The sequence below is a fragment of the Eschscholzia californica genome, unplaced genomic scaffold (genome assembly GCF_041429995.1).
Source record: "Eschscholzia californica isolate CP2 unplaced genomic scaffold, dmEscCali1.0.p SCAF_2, whole genome shotgun sequence".
Classification (NCBI taxonomy): domain Eukaryota; kingdom Viridiplantae; phylum Streptophyta; class Magnoliopsida; order Ranunculales; family Papaveraceae; genus Eschscholzia; species Eschscholzia californica.
This window is the reverse complement of record NW_028238309.1, coordinates 59,417,020-59,424,528: the sequence shown is the minus strand read 5'-3', so window position 1 is coordinate 59,424,528 and position 7,509 is coordinate 59,417,020. Positions and strand designations below refer to the sequence as shown.

The window sequence follows — 7,509 nt, the reverse complement described above, 5'->3', positions numbered from 1 at the left end:
TATTGTCTCTTGTATTTTAATTCAAGCACTTCTATGTGGTAGCACTTCTAATATTTTTGTGAGCCATAGAACAATGAGAGAACAGAATTGCAAAGAGAAAAGTGTATAGAAAAGATAAAGTTAAAATCCAAAAAGAAAACAGAAAGAGAATAAAGGGGGAAGCTAGCTAAGTAGCTAGAGCCTAAGATGCAACCAATATGTAACCAAATAAATAAAAATAACCAAAATAAAGACAAACATGAGTTTATGCATAAATTCACCGTACAAAAACCAAAAAATTGTATTATTTTATCCTTTTAAGATGCATCTATGGTCTATAAAAAAAATGCATCTTTTGTTTGCACATATTAATTCTTTGCTTTTCTTATATTCTTAATTCTTTTGTTTGTTTGTACATTTATTTATTATTTATTAATATAGTGTCATTACTTTTTTTCTGGTGGAAAAAATAAATTCTATTTTTTTTCATTCTAATGAAATTTAGACATTTTTAGATTTTTCTTATATCAACCAAAGAGTGCATTAATGAATATCGTTCGTACTATTGTAAAAACAAAAACTGTTATAAGATGGTGCGGACCAGTCTTCCGGGCTGCTACTGTTACTCTTCGCTTTGGCACACCTCGGCCTCACGATTTTAGAAGGCCTCACTAGGGGAGGGTGCTTAACCTCTTAAGAGGAGCACCACACTCCGTCTCACTACCAATGTGGGATTGCTTTACAACACACCCTCCCAAGCCCACATCATTGTAGAGCGAATTGTGTTGATAACGTGTTATAGGATAGTGAGGACCAGCCTTCCGCTGCTAGTGATACTGTCCGATTTGCCATACCTGAGCCTCACGGTTTTAAAAGGCCTCACTAGGGAAGAGTGCTTAACCTCTTAAGAAGAGCACCACACTCCGTCTCACCACCAATGTGAGATTGCTTTACAACAAAAACTTATTTTTTACTTGCTTATAGGGAGTGTCTATAGGCCCCCCAAAATTACTCTTGGTCCGCTTTTCTCTTTACGCCGTTTGGACTGGGGCAGTCCAAGAGCACTCAGACTGAACGCAGTCCATGCTGGGTTTGGACAACATGGACTCAGGCCACTCCAAGGCCCTCGGGCTTCCCCAATCGTGGGCTCGGACTGCTCAATCTGGTGCTAAGAGAGGGTTGGGCTAATAGGAAACATTCTTTTGGGCGGTAAGAGTAAAGAAGGCTATCCAGTAATAATATTAATTTGTGAACATCAAAGAAACTTTAAATCTAAGTTCAACTATTTAGAAAGTATAGGAGTATGTATAGAAATTCAAAGATTGGTTTAGAAAATCTAAGTAATCAAGTAGGAATGTCTACTAACTACTTTGTGAAAACGGAATACAACCTATCGACAAATTACAATCAAAGGGGCAATTAATTCCTAATTGTTGCCTTCTTTGTTGCAACGACTTAAAATCAATCGATCGTCTATTTCTACTTTGTCTTACATCTCAAACTACTTAGTAGGATTTTTGTTTGACAATTCCTTTTTCACTCAAGGATTAGACTCCATCCACAACTATAGTTTGATGTCTATGGGTATAGAGAGAAACTCAAGAGTATTAGGACATGGGCAATAGTTCAATTTCAAACTCATAAACCATGGACGAAAAATATATCAGAATGTGTGATCTTGGCACTAGTTAAGATGTCATTATGAGTCTCAATTTTTTGATGTTGTAATTATTTCTTTTAATATCTTTTACTATGTAGTTGTATCAATGACAACAAAGTTATTATAATCCAAATTTCGCTAGTCCAAAAAAAATAATATGTCTCCCAAACTAAAGCCACTCATCATATAAATCAAAATTATGTATTTATTTCTTTATGTAATAGAGATCATTACAATAGCTAATTAACAAACTCAAGCATATATATAAACTGCATGCATATATAAACATGCATATATAGTTGTGTTATTCATTTTCATATATATTGTAATTCACAACCGACCTAATCTTCATCAAGCTAGTCAATTACAATAAAAACAAACATAAGCTTACAACAAATGGTGGATACCGACCCATCCGTCCAAGTTATGCGCCTAGTTGCCACAAACAAAATCCGCCATGCTACATATAGATGTGTGTGTGTTTAGTGAAGTGGGGCGATGGTGTTTCGTTCAGGGTCTGAGACACGGGATTCGTAGAATTTAGCTATGAAGGCAGAAGCTTTTCTATCGATATCGGGTTCAGCTACCCAATGGCCTCTATCATCGTCGCTGGGACGTACCCTTCGTACGTTTACTGCTTCATCCCATCCCATATCGTCGTAATTTCTACCCCTGCTGTTAGACTTGAACATATTGAACACTGAAAACATGGTTGAAGAAGCTTTTCTCTGCCATTTCTTGCTTCCCATCTCTCTTTCTCTCTGTCTAATTTCTCTCTAGAAAGATAGTGTTGTTGTGTTTACAGGAAAGACTATGCAATATAGCTTATAGCTCTCTTTAATTTATAGTAGGAAGAGTAGGAAAAGAGAGCTTTGGAGTGGAAATTACAACTGTGAGGGAATCTTGATGATATTATGAAGGGTATAGATTGAATGAAATAACCTAGATACCATGTTGAATGTATATGGTCCTCAACTTTGTATATTGATCCTAAAGTGACTAAACAGCCTGTGCTGTTCACCATACCAAACCCTAGCTTTTATATTTTGAGCAATTCCTCTCACTTTCCTTCTAAAGTAATTGGTATTTGTATTTTATTAGTGATCTTTATCTTCCTCTAAAATGATCTTTTTTATTGTTCTAAATATTTTTCTTCTACATGTACTAACAACTCATTAAAGTGGACTTCCTATTGTAGGTTACTATTTTTCACAAATCTTGAAAAGAAAAAAAATATTCTTTTTGTGTGTGTTTTGCTTAATGTACCTATAGAGCATTTGAGGAGATATTTTGGTGGATTTTTAGTTGGGAGTCTTTCTAGTTGCATTAGGAGTTTAATAGAGTGAGAATAATATCTCATACGTACACAACGAGTACTCTTATGGCTATGAACATTATATTTAGATACTCATTACTGATTTCCTGTTAAATTTATGCTTGATGTCGACAAACTTAACAGAAGCTAGTCTGGAATTAATTATTATTATTGTTTATTTAAAAAAACTATAAAAATTGATCAGAGTAATTAACATGTCATGTACTACATGTGTCACCAACTCTTGGATGGAGCGATTACCAAGTTAGTTTCTACCATCTAATATTCCAAGTCTCTCGTTTGAGACATGGATAATATATTACCTCTCTAAAATAAATGTACTACATGCATGAAAATTCTATTCGGAAATAGAGAAAGAAGCAAAATCTTCCAAATTTATCAAAAAGATGATAGACCGTCATGTAGTTTGAACTGCCGAACCCCACTTGTTTCTTAAAAATTAATCAAAAGATGCTTTTAGTCTAGGAATTAACTCATTAATTCTTGTTCTATTAACTTATTTGAGGTTGAGTAATATTTGGGTAGTGATGTTTTATCCTGTTCACATTTTAATTGATTCCCATGGAATAACTAACACTATCAAAACCAGCTAATAGTACTAGTTATAACTCACTTATGCTACTAAAATAAGAATTAATATCACTTTTAGTGTTGGAACCTTTAGTTAATGTGTATTTTTTTTAGTATAATGGTATTGATGGTGAGATCTTGCTTGAGCTAGCTAACCTTACTTCGAGAGGAAGTATGTTATCGAGAAGTTAATATTTCCCTTTTTTTCTTTGATAGATAAATAGTTAAAAGATAAAGAAATTCAATAAAAACAAGAAAAAGAAAGACTAAACTTAACCGTGAGATTCCACTAGAAAAAAGAAAATAACTAATGGACCTCTTTCCAATCAAGGTACTAGAAGATGTCGAGCTTTTGTGGAATCTTGAACCCTAATCAAGAACCCATAGTTTGGCATGCCGTCTACTTTCTAGCTCGAATCAATCTCTCCTACTTCCTGTTTTCATTTCGTAATCATGGTGTTAATATAAAATATCTTATAAGCTAGTTGTAAATCACATTAATGTGCTATTCTTTTTCATATTTTTGACAAAAAGGAATCTAGATATTAGAACAGAAAAGTTCTACACATTAGAGGTGGGCCACAGAAGTCTTTTTAGGCCCATTATCTTTCCTACTTGTCGAGCTATGATTTGTCGAATAGATAAATGTTTCTATATAATTCAGAAAATCATATCAAGAGGTTCCTCTTTGATTCAATTTTTTGAAATAGAAAAATTAGAAGCAACATTTCAGTTTAGAAATATAATATGCTCCTAATTTTGTACCACAGATCTAGTGGCTTGTTCTTATGTGAGTAGTACTTTTGTACATGGGCTTGGTGCCCTAAATTATTTCCTTCTTTTGCTTTGTTTCTTATTATTCTGTTTTTCTAGGGCACCAAAAGCACCCACACATTTTCAGAAATATTCCCATACTATGCTCTTTCAGAAATGCTGTAATCCATGAAGATATCGTATACCATGAAAGACAATTTAATGAGTTGAGCCCCTCCAAAATAATTACCCAATATTTTTCTGTTGCCGATACCCGCGTATAAACTCTTTTTTTTGAGAATTCGACTACGGTTTACGTTAGTCGTAACAAGGCATTGATGCATGCATCATAGAGATGTAATGAGCACGATAACCACCTACTTTAAACTGAGACTGAAAGAGGCCTAAAGCCCGACAACGAAGAGGCCTAAAGCCCGACAAATTATTACATTATTCATAGCCTACATTACATAGGATAAATCTTGATGGTAACTGCTTCCACCGAGACTCGATCCTCATGGTCTTAAGAGGGGTGTCCAACCGTTACACCAAAGGGTGGTGGACGCGTATACACTCTTGTACACCTTCTAAGATATGACAAAGAGTAATTTTGTTATTTCATATTCTTTTTTTTTTTTTCTGAATTGTAAGCGTGCCTCGAACACTGAACTTCTAAGGTGGTAGACTAAACCTCTAACCATTCCAAGTTGTTGGTTTTTTCATACTCTTTCAAATGTTGTGAAAAGATAAAATTGTACCTTGTCTATTAATTATTCGATAGACCATGTTGGGCAAAAAAATGTAAACAAAGTGTACTTTTAACATTTTTTGAATATTTTCTAATAACAACTGTAACTATATATTAAATGTTTCGCCCCATCTCACTCACTTAATATAAGGGGTAATTTCTAGAAAGGTCAAAATAATATTGAAAATGAGTAGAAAAGCACAAAACATTTGAAAATTATTATTCAGGTCAAAAAGTGTGCAAATACTAAAATACCACTTTTTGTCTTTTTGTGTAACTAAATTCTTTTATTTTTCTTTAAACTTTAAATCGATATAACTTTTGTTTGAGATGTCGGATTTCTATAAAAATTATATATTTAGAAATGCTTTTTCATTAGCTTTCTAACAAGATCCACTTTCAATACATTTTTTCAAAAAAAAAACCCAGAAAAAAAACGTCGTTTTTTTCCTTCACGTTTTTCTGCAAACGTGTTTGCAACAATCTGTTCTGCAAACATGTGTTTGCATAATGTAAACTGCAAACATGTGTTTGCATAATGTAATCTGCAAACATGTGTTTGCATAATGTAATCTGTTTTGCAAACAAATTTATGCAAACATGTGTTTGCATAATGTAATCTGTTTTGCAAACAAATGTCTGCAAACATGCGTTTGCAACAATATGTTTTGCAAACAAGTGTTTGCAACAATCTATAGAAGAATTTTGGAAGTCGTATAAAATAAACATATTGAGGACCCAACTGCTGGAAACTTGGTGCTGAATATGAACCAGGACGACATGTACAAGAAACAAGAGAAACCAAATTCATAATCAAATAGTGAACATTTTGCAGTTTAAAGCTCACAAAGGAAATACAATTGTACATAATGAAAATAGATCGAAGAAACGAGAGAATTCTAGCAGGTTTGCACTTTTGTTCTCTTTTTTGTGATACTTTTTGCAGCATTCGTGAGAGCATCATAAATAATTCAGCATTCTGCAGCCTTTGGGCCTCGTGTTCGGTCTGCAAACAACAAGCCAACCCAATTTAACTGATTCATACTTAAAGACCATATAGCCTATATACACTGCAAAACTATCATCTTCTTCGGCATCAAGAGGTTCATTGTCTTCTTAACTTCTGTTACCAATTCTCAAAACGAAGAAAAACAAATTCATCAACCCACGAAGCTAAGATGTTTTTGTTCATTACTTCCAAATCCCTATCAAGGATTCGAGGATGTTCATGTAGTCACAAAGACAGGGGTTTAAGTTAGCAATTCCAGTTATCCTTAGTTTAACAGGTTTAGAAGTTACACCAAACCCTGTTCTGTTGTTGAGGTGATAATGAAATATCACCTGTAGTTATAACCATAATTTAAACCGAGTTTCCCGATTATTTGCCATTGCTGTACCGAGTTCAGTAATTCCAAGATGCCAGTAAACATGCTTTAACATAATATTGATGGTAGCAGAAAACTAGAATATTATGTATCGAGAGCAAATGAAATACATAACTCAATAACAACAATTCAGGTAATAACTGAAGTATGAAACTAACATCCATTCATACGAGATTAAAGAGAGTTAAAACATACCATGTAAGAGAGTAGATACACTCCCCTGACTGTAAAAATCATACACCATTAGCCTCTCATCCTTCGAATAATAATACGCTCTTAAAGGAACCACATTTACACATTTTCATGTCGAATCCTCCCTACAATTCCCAATTGTTGTTCGAATTCTTGTTTCCCAACACTCACTTCCTTCAATCTCTTTACAACCACAGTAGTTGAATCCTCAAGAACTGCCTTATAAGTTGTACCAAATGTTCCCTTCCCAAGAACTTCAGCAGAAGATGTTAACCAATCTTCCAAATCAACTACATAATTACAACCCTCAAAGAACACAAGCTTGTTGTTCGCATCTTGAATACTCGACGCCACCGGTTTCCCCTTAGACATTCCCTTCTGCAACTTCCGGAAAAACAAAATCCATTTTCCCAATCTCTTTTGGAACAACAAGCACACATAAGACAAGTAAATAAAAAAAAACCCTAGAACTCAACTACCTATTACAATCCCCAATATGCAGCTTCACTTAATTTCCTTGAAGTTCTTGATTTGGGAGAAATTGGTATAGTAACAGGTGGTCCATCAGGTAAACTAGAAACAGTAGAATTGATAGTAGAAATGTTATTACCCGAAAACAAAAAACTTGGGAATTTCTGAAGAGATTTAGGAACATTTCCACTGAGATTATTATTAGTTAGGTTTAAATGTTGCAAATTTATGAGATTTAGGTCAGGAATCTCCCCTGAAAGTGAGTTGTTAGCAAGATTTAGTCCAGCTCCCACGCAACTTTAACCATATAGCTTGAAGAACCGTCGCCATCACAAAGAGGAAGATGAATTCTAGATTTGTAAGAAACTTAAATCAAATCCACTATGATCTTCTTATTCCACATTTCATTTGATCT

The 7,509-nt window shown here is 34.1% G+C and overlaps 1 pseudogene across 1 annotated transcript; it reads right to left on the bottom strand.

Moving 5' to 3' along the window:
• Positions 1 to 5,829: 5,829 nt before the first annotated feature.
• On the bottom strand, positions 5,830 to 7,065 carry LOC147559708 (putative inactive receptor kinase At4g23740; annotated as a pseudogene). Its single transcript, XR_015233641.1, has 2 exons — positions 6,627 to 7,065; positions 5,830 to 6,052 (listed from the first exon to the last, which is right to left on the bottom strand). The product of XR_015233641.1 is annotated as a putative inactive receptor kinase At4g23740 (transcript).
• Positions 7,066 to 7,509: the final 444 nt, after the last annotated feature.